Source organism: Geotrypetes seraphini, chromosome 18 (assembly GCF_902459505.1).
Source record: "Geotrypetes seraphini chromosome 18, aGeoSer1.1, whole genome shotgun sequence".
Lineage (NCBI taxonomy): Eukaryota > Metazoa > Chordata > Amphibia > Gymnophiona > Dermophiidae > Geotrypetes > Geotrypetes seraphini.
The window spans coordinates 18,107,220-18,119,502 of record NC_047101.1 but is presented as its reverse complement, the minus strand read 5'-3'; the positions used below and the strand labels follow the sequence as shown (position 1 = coordinate 18,119,502).

The 12,283-nt window shown below is 42.8% G+C and overlaps 1 protein-coding gene across 4 annotated transcripts in view; it reads left to right on the top strand.

The window, feature by feature from the left end:
- SGCD (sarcoglycan delta) overlaps positions 1 to 12,283 on the top strand; it is a 697,305-nt gene that overhangs the window by 158,395 nt on the left and 526,627 nt on the right. The gene's annotated exons all lie outside the window — the stretch shown is intronic.

Sequence of the window (12,283 nt, the reverse complement as noted above, 5' to 3'; positions counted from 1 at the left end):
AGGTGCCAACCTCCGTCGCTATGCCACTGGTTACAGCTAGAGTTCTTTTACTTCTACATATATCTATAGAGCTAATAGATACATGCAGTGCTATACACATTATCTAGGCAATTCTATAAATGGAGCCTAAAATTAGGGATACAGATGTTCTGGAGATAATTTATTAAACATTGACATATAAAACCATGAAAATTCAATTAAAAAAGTACAATGATAAAAAATATTGTGATAAAAATCCAACCGGACCCTACATGGTCCGTGTTTTGGCGAACACGCCTTCCTCAGGGGTCCAATGGTTTGCAAACTCACATATAAAGAGTTAGACTGATAACAGTCTATTGTCTTTAAACATTTTTTTGCTACTTCAGCTTGTCTGCGGAGTTCTTTGCTCACGTGTTTAAAGACAATAGACTGTTTTCAGTCCAATTCTTTATACGTGAGTTTGCAAACCATTGGACCCCTGAGGAAGGCGTGTTCGCCGAAACACGGACCATGTACGGTCCGGTTGGATTTTTATCACAGTATTTTTTATCATTGTACTTTTTTCATTGAATTTTCATGGTTTTATATGTCAATGTTTAATAAATTATCTCCAGAACATCTGTATCTACAGTTTTTTGTTTTTGTTTTCATCGGTGGATTGTTTTCACTGTGGATCATTGGGTCTCCCCATTTTTCTTTGTTGGGCAGACTAGATGAGCCATTTGGCCTTTTTCTGCCATCATGTTATAATGTTTCTATAACCATAAAGCCCTATAACCTCACAATGCAGGTGTAAAGAGCCTTAGCCTATAGGAAGAGGAGATGCAAATTTTAAAAGCCTTAGCCAATTAGGAGAGAGATAATGGTTACTGCAGATGGGCATTTTTTTGCTACTTCAGCTTGTCTGCGGTGTTCTTTCCTGACAGATTTAAAGACAATAGACTGTTTAAAGTCCAATTCTTAAATGTGAGGTTGCAAACCTCTGGACCACTGAGGAAGGCGTGTTCGCCGAAACACGGACCGTGTAGGGTCCGGTTGGATTTTTATCACAGTATTTTTTATCATTGTACTTTTTTCATTGAATTTTCATGGTTTTATATGTCAGTGTTTAATAAATTATCTCCAGAACATGTGAATCCACAGTTTTTGTTTTTGTTTTCATTTTCATTGGTGGATTGTTTTCACTGTGGATCATTGGGTCTCCCCATTTTTCTTTGTTGTGCTTAAAATTAGGGACTAATTCCATGCCCAACTTTAGGCCGACCACTGCCCTAGGGTATCTCAATGCTCTGCTGGCATGTCTGTGTAGCCAGTCCATTAAAAATCCTGGCTTCCCTCCTCTATGTAAATGGATTCTTTTGGACTCTCTTAATTTTGATTTTTTAATTTTTTTTTTTTATAATGGCAAAAAAAAAAAAATTAGACATTTAGCTGGACAAGGAGTCTAACTGGGCCATTAAAAAAAAAAAATTAGACATCTTGCGGGTTCAAAAATGACATTTTCTCAAAATGTCCAAAGTTGGACTTAGATGTCCTATCAAAAATGCCCCTCCACAGGGAAATACTTTTAAAACCAATAGAAGGAAATATTTTTTCACTCGGAGAATAGTTAAAATCTGAAACGCGTTGCCAGAGGTTGTGGTAAAAGCAGATAGCTTAGCTGGTTTTAAGAAAGGTTTGGACAAGTTCCTGGAGGAAAAGTCCATAGTCTGTTATTGAGAAAGACATGGGGGAAGCCACTGCTTGCCCTGGATCGGTAGCAAGGAATGTTGCTACTCCTTGGGTTTTGGCCAGGTACTAGTGACCTGGATTAGCCACCGTGAAAATGGGCTACTGGGCTTGATGGACCTTTGGCCTGCCCAGTAAGACTATTCTTTTATTCTTGTGACATTTACTGTTTGTATTGTTTTGTCATTCTTACTCCTAGAAAGTTTTTTTTTAAAAAAAAGACCTTTAAATGTTTTGCATGAGAAATTGTAATATTTAGGAAGAGATTTGACGTTTTCAACCCTTTTCACCGTTGTAGGTTAAATCAGGAGATGGTATTAAGCATTTATTTTCTGAGAATAATATTCACGAGGCAGATGCAGATTTAACTGTCTTGGTCATTCCCTGGCACATAAAAATGATACTTCAATCATTCGATCTGTCAGGCTATTACTGTGAATAAGGTTCAGAAGTCAAGCTTACCTTCTCCCCCCTCCCCCCCCCCTTTTTAAAGGCTCTGTATACTCCAGCCAAAGCTGATGTGAGCTATGCGCTGTACTGTCAGTGGTGTCCTGGAACAGGACTGTTGCTGCAACCATAGTAAACTGTGAAAAGACTAGAGCATGAAATCTCTCAGAAAAAGGCTTGCCATACCAAATGCTCAGCCAGCATTCTGATAATCCCCTACTGATGACTTCCACATTGGCTGTCAGTATTGTGGCAGATCCACTGCACAAATCTAGTGTTAGATTTAAAAGCCTAACAGAGAGGCAGCCCGATATATTTGCAGAATCTTCTGGAACAATATATTCTACCTTGGAGTCTCGGAACATCCCAGTGGTCCTTTCTAACTGTGCTGCATACGACGGTGGCCAAATTAGCTTGTACTTGACAGTGGAATGGTCTTGACATTTAATCTGCCTATGCAACTCGTTGCCAATCACCATACAGCAGACAAAAGATTTAACTGTGTGTTATGTTTTTTATAAAAAAAATTTTAAATTAAGGCTTGGATTTACAAGCAAGCTTTTAAAGATTGACACTCTGCTTTTCAGGTGATTGATGGCTTACGTTGTAATTAATTTTATTTTGTTGACGATAAAGGAATTTTCTCTGCTGTAGTTCCCAGATGAAATTTAGCGTTTGGCCTTTAGGGGGTTGGGAGCGTATTTATTATGGAATAGTAATTGTTTTATATGGATATATAGGTGCTCTTTATCTGTATTTTCCTGTGCGGCGGCAGCAAAAAGGGCAAACAGAATGCTAGGAATGATAAAGAAGAGGATCACGAACAGATCAGAGAATGTTATCATGCCGCTGTACCGGGCCACGGTACGCCCTGACCTGGAGTACTGTGTTCAGCACTTGTCTCCGTACATGAAGAAGGACACGGTACTACTCGAAAGGGTCCAGAAAAGAGCGACTAAGATGGTTAAGGGGCTGGAGGAGCTGCCATACAGTGAAAGATTAGAGAAATTGGGCCTCTTCTCCCTCGAACAGAGGAGATTGAGAGGGGACATGATCGAAACATTCAAGGTACTGAAGGGGATAGACTTAGTAGATAAGGACAGATTGTTCACCTTCTCCAAGGTAGGGAGAACGAGAGGGCACTCTCTAAAGTTGAAAGGGGATAGATTCCATACGAACGTAAGGAAGTTCTTCTTCACCCAGAGAGTGGTAGAAAGCTGGAACGCTCTTCCAGAGGCTGTTATAGGAGAAACACTCTCCAAGGATTCAAGACAAAGTTAGACAAGTTTCTGCTGAACAGGAACGTACGCTGGTGGGGCTAGTCTCGGTTAGGGTGCTGGTCTTGGACCAGAGGGCCGCCACGTGAGCAGACTGCTGGGCATGATGGACCACTGGTCTGACTCAGCAGTGGCGATTCTTATGTTCTTATGTTTTGGTATTTTTAATTGTTATAGGACTTAATGCTTTAGGGCACTTTTATATGCTTACAAGTTTATGATAAACTTCATCAGAACCTGGTATAAGGACTATCCATTAGAAGGAAAAATTTCAAGGCCATTTCCACAGGTAGTGTTTTTTCTTGTACAAAAGGTATATTATAAATTATGTTCCTGATATGAGGGCAAATGCGTGTGTATATACCTCTGTGTGCAACTTTAATCTAGCTCAGCAGAGGCATTCTTGAAAATTTAATTGCATGCATGCAAATTCATCCAGAAAATTTGTGTGCCAAATAGTTTTTTGGAGTAACTTTCAAAGTAGACACATAACATGTACTTCTGCTTTGAAATCCAGAGAAGTCTACACAGAGAAAAGTGCATGAATATATTTTTTTATGTTATGTTAATCAAGGGTTTTTTTTCCCGCCTTTACCTATTCAGTTCAAGGTTGGATTACATTACAGGAGCTTGGGTCAGTTACCCAGGAAGTTACAAATCACAGATTGACACAGACATTCAATAGGATTGCTAGAATAGGTAGATCAGTACAATTACTAATGCGCTAGCCGATGTAGTAACGCATACATTATAGTCTATGCACGTGTTAGCGTTTAACGCGCCTTAGTCAAAGGGGGACAGTTAGGTCATAGTTTCAAATATACGGTTACAGGTAGTATCAAAAACTCAGAAATGGTGAATTGACCACTACACATTCACAAGGTTGCGTAGAAGGTATGAAGAGCTACAACAGGAGTCGGACAGGGCTCTACCGGGAGGAAAAGCCTCAGACAAAGCCCTCCCACCGCCACAGCTGTGGCACGAGGTGTTCAGGCGGAGAACCTCATCGGCATAAAAACCTCCTGGAGGGCAAATGGCTCTATGTTGTGCAAAATATGGCAAAAAGTCAATAAATATATCAGGTGGTCACACTTAAAAGGTAATTTAACTCAAGAACTTATCTTTTGTCAATAGCTCGGTCGGAACACCAACGATGGCCAGCGTTTCACATCATGCTGCCTCAGGGTATAACCTCCGACCGTGAGCTAAAACACAATAAGACAAAAGTAAAAATATCCTAAATGGGTTACATTTTTATCACTCTAATCTTCTCAGGTGCAAAAATTGAACATACCTTTCAAAACGGGACACCGAGAGAGTGTCTCCTTCCACAAAAGTTGGCGGCTAGAGCACGCAGCTTATAGAGATTTAAATGCGCTACCGGAAGTGACCACATGGCGTCGCCATAGAGACGGACACGCCAGTGTGAAACCTCCAGAAAGCGCGCTAAGAATTTAAAAGGGAAAACTCAAATTGAATGACCAAATTTAGAGCAAATTTTCATGCAAAATGTCAGAACTTGAAGACAAAAAGATTTAAGGGTTTAAAGGTTTGAAGGTTTCTATGCCGATGAGGTTCTCCGCCTGAACACCTTGTGCTACAGCTGTGGCGGTGGGAGGGCTTTGTCTGAGGCTTTTCGTCCCGGTACAGCCCTGTCTGACTCCTGTTGTAGCTTTTCATAATTACAGGCAGGTCATTGTTGGCTCTTTATTTTGTCTCAGGAGTTGCATTATTAGACCGTTTAAGGAATGATCTTTCACAGTTCCCATTTCAGTTACGCACTTCAGAGTTGACTCCCTGGGCCCGATCCTATTCAACATCTTTATAAGAGACTTGGCAGAAGGACTGCGAGGCAAAATAACATTATTCACCGATGACGCCAAATTAAGCAATGTAGTGGGCAAAAGCACAACAGATATAAATTCAATGCCCGACAACATGATGCACGACCTACTCCTACTGGAGCACTGGTCTAGGTCCTGGCAACTCAGCTTCAATGCCAAAAAATGCAAAGTCATGCACCTGGGCAGCCAAAATCCATGCAAGACTTACACCCTTAATGGTGAGATCCTAACAAGAACTGAAGCAGAACGGGTGATCGTCAGTGAGAACATGAAGACTGCCAATCAAGTGGAGCAAGCTTCATCCAAGGCAAGGCAAATCATAGGTTGCATACGCAGGAGTTTCGTCAGCCGTAAGCCTGAAGTCAATATGCCATTGTACAGATCCATGGTGAGGCCCCACCTGAAATACTGTGTGCAATTCTGGAGGCCGCATTACCGTAAGGATGTGCTGAGACTGGAGTCGGTCCAGAGAATGGCTGCCCGGATGGTCCCGGGACTCAAGGATCTCCCGTACGAGGAACGGCTGGATAAGTTGCATCTGTACTCACTCGAGGAACGCAGAGAGAGGGGTGACATGATCGAAACATTCAAGTATCTCACGGGCCGCATTGAGGTGGAAGAAGATATCTTCTTTTTCAAGGGTGCCCGGCAACAAGGGGGCATCTGTGGATAATCAGAGGAGGGAAACTGCACGGGGACACCAGGAAATTATTTTTCACTGAAAGGGTGGTTGATCGCTGGAATAGTCTTCCACTTCAGGTTATTGAGGCCAGCAGTGTGCCTGATTTTAAGGCAAATGGGATAGACACGTGGGATCTATTCACAGAGAAAGGTAGGGGAGGGTCATTGGGGTGGGCAGACTAGATGAGCCGTGGCCCTTATCTGTCGTCCATTTCTATGTTTCTATATGTAAATGGATTGCAACAATATTAAAATGAACACTCTAATTGATGCCCAGATGATGCACAAAATGAGGCACCGGCCTATAATAATCCAAATTTAGCAACAGGTTAGAACATAAGATTTGCCACTGCTGGGTCAGACCAGTGGTCCTTCATGCCCAGCAGTCCGCTCCTGTGGCGACCCTTAGGTCAAAGACCAGTGCCCTAACCGAGACTAGCCTTACCTGCTTACGTTCTGGTTCAGTAGGAACTTGTCCAACTTTGTCTTGAATCCCTGGAAGGTGTTTTTCCCTATAACACACTCCGGAAGAGCGTTCCAGTTTTCCACCACTCTCTGGGTGAAGAAGAACTTCCTTACATTTGTACGGAATCTATCCCCTTTTAACTTTAGAGAGTGCCCTCTCGTTCTCGCTACCTTGGAGAGGGTGAACAACCTGTCTTTATCTACTAAGTCTATTCCCTTCATTATCTTGAATGTTTCGATCATGTCTCATCTTTTCAAGGAGAAGAGGCCCAGTTTCTCTAGCCTCTCATTGTACGGCAACTCCTCCAGTCCCTTAACCATTTTTGTCGCTCTTCTCTGGACCCTTTTGAGTCGTATTGAAATGTGTGTGTTAGAAGCATATACGGGCAGGTCTGGGTCACTGATTGCTTGTGGAAGTTCATAAAAATACTTTTTATGGGATTGGAGACCATTCAATATACGCTTGTATAAAAAAAAACGTGTCTCATGCATGTCCGTTAAATGTATATACCGGCTAATCTGGAGCTGCCGATTGCAAATGTCCTTCCGAAGCAATGTAGAAAACAGAATATATGTCTTGGTGTTTTCATATTTGCATGGTTTGTTAGTTCTTTGCCCCCTCCCCTCTTATGATGTGCGCCGGTGATGCACTACAAAAAAGGCATGCTTGTGATTGACTCATGTCCCTTTGATGTAGCTATTCTGTGCATGTGTCAGTCGCTTTCTCCTTCGACTGAAAGAATGGGACCTCCACGAAACTTGTTTGCATGCAAAATTGTTTGATCACCAATTGTCGTTTTTAAAATTGTACAATTTACCGGCACCACTGCGACTCGCAGGATATTAACGACGATTTTAGTGCCTCCGGCTCTCAATCTCTGGACGCCAGAACTGATATTGTGATGTCATAATGCCTCATTCTACCAATGGTTAAGCATCAGCCTTATCAGTGATGTCACAATGGCTTGAATGACCTATACTTCACTTTTATTACATATAGCAGTGATTTTGGGTGGGTTTTTTTTTTTTTTTTTTTTCCCATTAAGGGATGAAGTTATTGTCAGTTAGTGTTAACCCTAGCTAGTAACTGTAGTACGTCTCATTGCATAAAATGAGACCAGTGTTAAAATAGCAGGACGTAGGGCTCCTTTTATGAAGGCGCGCTAGTGGTTTTAGCACATACTAGCCGACAAACTACCGCCTGTTGCGTGTGTGGCATTTTAGTGCGTGCTATTCCACGAGTTAGGGCTCTAGTGTGCCTTCGTAAAAGAATCCCTTAGTAGTAATACGAGGGTAGCCCACATCGATAACTACACCCCTTTGAGAAATTTTCAGTACAAGCTTAGGAATTCAGCTCTAAGAAATTCTCAGAGGCCTGTTTAAGAACATAATTCTTATAATTAGGAACATTAATCCTTTGATACTGGGCCCTTCATGTCATTAATTCTAAGATACTAACATCTATCTGCAGGATTTCAGCGTATCGGAGAATAGCCATGAACCCTGGAACACTTTCAAAATTGAGAAGTATTAGCTAAGTTGTTTGGAGAAGGATTTTGCTTGTTTCTAGATCAATCAATATCAGTGGGCATTAACAGTTATGAAATATACATTGATCCTAGCATGTCTCCTTAAATTTATGCTTTGCTAGTTCAAAATCATAATAATGACCTCTCTGTCAGCTGTTTACTGTCTTTTTGTGCTAGCGTGGGCTAAAAGCGTGAACTTGGCTTTACCTCTAGAATTTAATTCTTCCACCGAGGCATTGACTGCCAGGAAATAGACTCTGCTGGCAGCATTGCTTAAGTATGGATTAAGCATTACGATGGAATTAAAAATTCTATTAACTATAATTACATGGAGTGCAGGCTGCTAAAACGCTGCAGATTCCTATAGCCAATCTCTCATCAAGCTACAGGGCCAATGGGACTCAAAAAGGCAGTTCCATTACTTTTCATGGAGCCACCCATGGACTAGGTACCAGTTCCTATCAAATGGTATCATTTTACGTTATCTAGCTAATATGTACATTTGAAAAGCTTTTCTGTTTCTGCCACATTTGCTGTTCTTGCGCATTGCACTCCAGCGTTATGTGACTATAGACAATTAAGACCTTTATTAGACCTTTCCTTCCTTCCATTCTCTCTCTGCCAGCTTCATCTCAATCTCTTGCCTCTCTATAACGCTGTTTTTCCTTTGTTTACTCAATGCCACCATGCCATCAGCCCCTCATGCCAATGCTGCAATCTCTGCTCGCTTGCACTGAGCCACATGATGGCGCCACTACTTCCTTTCCTCATGCAGCTCAGGTGTAACGAGGAAGAACAGTGGCATACAGAAACTGATTGCAAGGGTTGGCAGAGGATGGCGGCATAGGGGTAGAGTTACCAAATGGCTTCAGAAAAAGGAGGACATCCAGGTTTTGCTTCTATTGCTTTCAGTGGAAATAAAACCCAGATGTTTTGGTCTGTCTTCTTTTTTCTGGAGCGTAGGGCATCAGAAAAAGGTGGGGTCAACACCTGAGGGTCCTGTTCTCGCAGTTCTGCAGGGGATTGGGATCTCCTGGTATGGTTACTTTAGAAGTGATGCAGAATGGAAAATGGTTTCAGAAGGGATTTAAATGTAATAGAAAGGCAACTTCACCAACATGCTTCACCACATCTTGTATTCTGCTCAGGCCTCTACATTAAAGGTCTTGGTTGCAAGCAGATCAATACCAAATGCAACAGTTTATTTGGCATAGATCTACTCTTTCTTAAAAAAAAAAAAAAAAAAGAAAGACTTCAGACACAGTAACTTTGAAAATTACTGTTAAGAGTATTTTATCAGTTCAGTCCTTGCTTTGATCAGTTAGATAGGAAGTGGATGTGTTTTCAGGACATGAGGATCATTTCAAGGATTGCAAAAGCAGCACAGTCCATCCATGTGCTGTAATAAATTGACTCTCTTTTTGTACTCAGCAGTAGAAAACATTATATAGTGGTTTTCTCGGTTTGGTAATTATATTACACGAGTCCTTGGTTTCACCTTCAGGTCCTGTGAGTCTTAAACCCTGGAAATGTGTATGTTGCGCTCCTTCGTTGCTGATGAATGTATGGAGGGGCATAATCGATGGAACATCCGTGGCACACACGTGTCGGTGACGTTGGATGTCCCCCGGAAACAGCCGATAACAGAAGCATTTTCAAAGTAGATTGATTATATGAGGACTGGATGTCCCACATGGAAGCATCAAGAGACGACCTCGCAGGACGTACAAAGTTGTCCAAGTTCCGCCGATTATACGCCCCCACTAGACGTACACACTTGGCCATCTATTAGTTGTTCTGGCAAATGTCTCAAATGGTGTCAAAACATTGTTGCACGGGCGTGACTAGCTAATCACTACCTTAAACCACCTACCAAATGTTCTCCCTAGACATACAAACCACAGGCAATCGCTATTCCAGCCACACCCAACACCAACAGTTCTCAGTCAGTCAGCCCACCCCTCTCAGACAAACACAGGTGGGAAACTCAGCACTCACTCTGGGTGACAGGTCAAAAGCACGCGACGACAAAGGCGCGACGACGACCCAGCGCAGACAACTGAGTGCAAGGTGGAAGCGCGCCAAAGAAAAACAGTATTTTAAAGGACTTCGACGGGGGGTGTTGGTGGAGAACCCCCCCCCCCACACACACACACACACTTAACAGAGATCGTGCCGGCATTGTGCAGAGTTTGGGGGGTTGTAACCCCCCCACATTATACTGAAAACTTCACTTTTTCCCTAAAAAAAGAGGGAAAAAGTTAAGTTTCCAGTAAATGAGGAGGGTTATAACTCCCCCCCCCAAAAGCAGGCGCGATCTCTATTACGTAAAGTGGGGGGGTTCCCCACCAACACCCCCCGTCGGAGCCCCTTAAAATACTGTTTTTCTTCGGCGTGCTTCCACCTTGCGCTCAGTTGTCTGCGCTGGGTTGTTGGCGCGCCTTTGTCGTCACGCACTTTTGTCTATGAACCCTCACTCTGCAGCTCCTGGCACGCGGTACAGACAGAGACAACACAGCTACAGAGAGGGAGCAAGACGAAATGGAAGGGAGGTAAAGAGATGGAGATGCAGGTATCAGGTAGGAGGGATGGGGAAGGGAGGTAAAGAGATGGAGATGCAGGTATCAGGTAAGAGGGATGGGGAAGGGAGGTAAAGAGATGGAGATGCAGGTATCAGGTAGGAGGGATGGGGAAGGGGCAGGGGCAGGTCACATACTGATAGAGGCAGGGACAAACACCCAAATGCTGGCAATGTAATTAGGGTTACCAGATGTCTGGATTTTCCCGGACATGTCCTCCTTGTGAGGTCATGTTCGGGGGTCCGGTTGGCTTTTCAAAACCTGGCACTTTGTCCGGGTTTTGAAAAGCTGTGTCGGGCAGGGAGGAAGCCCTCCTGCCTGACAAGAGCAGGCAGCGGGGGGCTAGGCCAGGATTAAGGTGGGTGTAACTAGGCGGACCTCGTGGACCTTGTATTGAAACTGAATGCTATGCTACTCTGTTTTTATGATGTTACGGACTCAAAATGATGGAGGAGGAGAGAAAAGTCTTACAGAGAAAGCCTAGGAAAATTTGGGTATTGATCTAATGACGTGATGAGAGCATGTGTTGCATAGATGTTCTCTTGCACCCTGGTTCTCCAACTTCACCTCTTTCCACAACCACGTTCAACCATGACCATTTAAAAATGACTGGTGGAGGGAAGGGGGAGGGTGGCCAACCCAACCCAACCCAAACACATGACCCGCTTCTTGGACACAGTGAAAAGGTTTGTTCAATCTCGGGGATGCTCAACATCTACAGAGCTGGCTCCTGTGGCTAGACTAAATTTCTATCAACTATTCTGCGAAATACAGTTCTCTACTTGGTTTCATTAAGAACATAAAAAGTAATATATCGCTTTTTTTCCCACTATATAGTCTGCACTTCATACATACTAATGCGGCACATGTGTGAGGGTTAGACGCACAACGTTATTTTGCTATCATAGTATGAGGGTAGACTTACTCTGAAACCACACAGCCTCTTTCTGGTTATACCAGCCCTGATGGTGTCCCTTTAAATTATTCAGAACCACATTCTCTTTTCTTTGGTTTATTGTTTTAGATAGAAGTTTGGCTTGACGAGCTAATGCTTCTTCTAAAATTGGTTTTGCTAATACAGGATTGAACTACAGTAAGTGCATAACGAGTGGAAGTTTTTTCTTGAAGTCGTTGGTTGTTTTTTTTTTTCCCAAAGGGTGCGCACAAGCTTTAGTTAGAGCCAGTATAATCAAGGTTAGGGCTCTGATAATGTGTGCAAGCGCCTGGCTAATATAGGACATTTTGCTTTGCAGTGTATGGTACAGTAAGCTTTTGATTTCCCTGTGCTTTGTAGATAAATATTTCATCTGTTTTGATCTTTCACTGTTCATTGTTATAGCTGATTCAATTTGTGGTAGAGTAATTCCATGATAAATTTCATGCAGTGATGGAATAAGTTTCTGGAAAATGTGATATACTAGTGAAGGCAGAGGTTTTTTTCTTTTTAAATATTTCTCTTAGCATCATTTCTTTTTTTTTTAATTTCTTCTTTGGCTTGTAACATTCTTTCACTGTGATGCATATATTGAAAAACGTGCATATATTTTTTTTAATTTGAAGACCTTGCCAGTGGCGCAGCGAAGGTAGGAGGCACCCGGGATGGTGGCGCCCCATGCACCCTCCTATCTGTCCTCCCCCCCCCCCGCTTCTGCCATGCCATCCCCCATCACGCCCTCCTCTCTGCCCCCTGCTCCTTCCATGCTACACTCACGCACTTCCATGCCACATTCCTTCCATGCCACTCCTTCCAT